We start from the raw sequence: 2,382 nt of genomic DNA, 5'->3' as shown, positions 1-2,382 counted from the left end.
CCGCCGCGTCTGCGGTTTTCGCTTTGCTCAGCTTTGTCCGCCGCGTCTGCGGTTTTCGCTTTGCTCAGCTCTGTCCGCCGCGTCTGCGGTTTTCGCTTTGCTCAGCTCTGTCCGCCGCGTCTGCGGTTTTCGCTTTGCTCAGCTCTGTCCGCCGCGTCTGCGGTTTTCGCTTTGCTCAGCTCTGTCCGCCGCGTCTGCGGTTTACGCTTTGCTCAGCTCTGTCCGCCGCGTCTGCGGTTTTCGCTTTGCTCAGCTCTGTCCGCCGCGTCTGCGGTTTTCGCTTTGCTCAGCTCTGTCCGCCGCGTCTGCGGTTTTCGCTTTGCTCAGCTCTGTCCGCCGCGTCTGCGGTTTTCGCTTTGCTCTGTCCGCCGCGTCTGCGGTTTTCGCTTTGCTCTGTCCGCCGCGTCTGCGGTTTTCGCTTTGCTCTGTCCGCCGCGTCTGCGGTTTTCGCTTTGCTCTGTCCGCCGCGTCTGCGGTTTTCGCTTTGCTCTGTCCGCCGCGTCTGCGGTTTTCGCTTTACTCAGCTCTGTCCGCCGCGTCTGCGGTTTTCGCTTTGCTCAGCTCTGTCCGCCGCGTCTGCGGTTTTCGCTTTGCTCAGCTCTGTCCGCCGCGTCTGCGGTTTTCGCTTTGCTCAGCTCTGTCCGCCGCGTCTGCGGTTTTCGCTTTGCTCAGCTCTGTCCGCCGCGTCTGCGGTTTTCGCTTTGCTCAGCTCTGTCCGCCGCGTCTGCGGTTTTCGCTTTGCTCAGCTCTGTCCGCCGCGTCTGCGGTTTTCGCTTTGCTCAGCTCTGTCCGCCGCGTCTGCGGTTTTCGCTTTGTTCAGCTCTGTCCGCCGCGTCTGCGGTTTTCGCTTTGCTCAGCTCTGTCCGCCGCGTCTGCGGTTTTCGCTTTGCTCAGCTCTGTCCGCCGCGTCTGCGGTTTTCGCTTTGCTCAGCTTTGTCCGCCGCGTCTGCGGTTTTCGCTTTGCTCAGCTCTGTCCGCCGCGTCTGCGGTTTTCGCTTTGCTCAGCTCTGTCCGCCGCGTCTGCGGTTTTCGCTTTGCTCAGCTCTGTCCGCCGCGTCTGCGGTTTTCGCTTTGCTCAGCTCTGTCCGCCGCGTCTGCGGTTTACGCTTTGCTCAGCTCTGTCCGCCGCGTCTGCGGTTTTCGCTTTGCTCAGCTCTGTCCGCCGCGTCTGCGGTTTTCGCTTTGCTCAGCTCTGTCCGCCGCGTCTGCGGTTTTCGCTTTGCTCAGCTCTGTCCGCCGCGTCTGCGGTTTTCGCTTTGCTCTGTCCGCCGCGTCTGCGGTTTTCGCTTTGCTCTGTCCGCCGCGTCTGCGGTTTTCGCTTTGCTCTGTCCGCCGCGTCTGCGGTTTTCGCTTTGCTCTGTCCGCCGCGTCTGCGGTTTTCGCTTTGCTCTGTCCGCCGCGTCTGCGGTTTTCGCTTTACTCAGCTCTGTCCGCCGCGTCTGCGGTTTTCGCTTTGCTCAGCTCTGTCCGCCGCGTCTGCGGTTTTCGCTTTGCTCAGCTCTGTCCGCCGCGTCTGCGGTTTTCGCTTTGCTCGGCCCTGTCTACCGCGTCTGCGGTTTCGAATTTGTCTCCCAGTCTGTACTGGACCCTACCCAGCCTGTGCTCTAGTCTGCCTGTTCCTGTATTCCCCGGTGTGGGTCAACAGCCGTGTCCGGAGTCTGACCTGGAGTAGACCCTGGTTCCTCTGCTCGGTTCCTCCCTGGTGCACTGGCGTCGTATGCCGTCGTGCGACCTTGGTCGGATCGGGCAGATACTTACTTACGCCCCTCCAGGCACTCTCCAGTTCATGGCACAGTGGAATCACTACATAAACACGCACACGCCAGTCAGTCCGGGCGTGTGCATAACAGCATGCTCAGGCCATGGTTCCCGTTGAGCCCCACGGCCTTCGCTCTCTGAGAAGTTTTCCAGCGAATACATGCATTAAAAATAAATAAATTTTTTTTTTTTTTTTTCTCAGCTGAGTTCCAGGCGAATTACGCACCCGTCCAGATGGATCTATCTGCTCTCGTTCCTGCGGATCCGCCACGTTACTATGGGGATCCAAGACAAAGTCGTGCATTTGTGGAGCAATGCATGCTACACTTCAAGTTCTACCCTCTATGTTTTCCCACCGATCGGGTTAAGGTGGCATTCATTATGTCTTACCTGGCGGGTGATGCCTTGGAATGGATTAACCCCCTATATGAAACACAGGATCCGATCCTCCTGGACCTAATGGCCTTCCTGGTGGCCTTTCAAATGGTCTTCGATGATCCTAACCCGGAGGCTCCTGCTGAAGCTTCACCTCCCAATATCCCGGAGCAGCCCCGATGGGTAATGTGTGTGGGTAGCGCAATAGTCCTCCAGCCCAATGAGACTACTGCCCACCCAGAATCCTCA

This window comes from Phyllobates terribilis, unplaced genomic scaffold, assembly GCF_046119375.1.
Source record: "Phyllobates terribilis strain yellow unplaced genomic scaffold, ASM4611937v1 Scaffold_33__1_contigs__length_13283291, whole genome shotgun sequence".
Classification (NCBI taxonomy): domain Eukaryota; kingdom Metazoa; phylum Chordata; class Amphibia; order Anura; family Dendrobatidae; genus Phyllobates; species Phyllobates terribilis.
Note: the sequence above shows the minus strand (reverse complement) of the source record.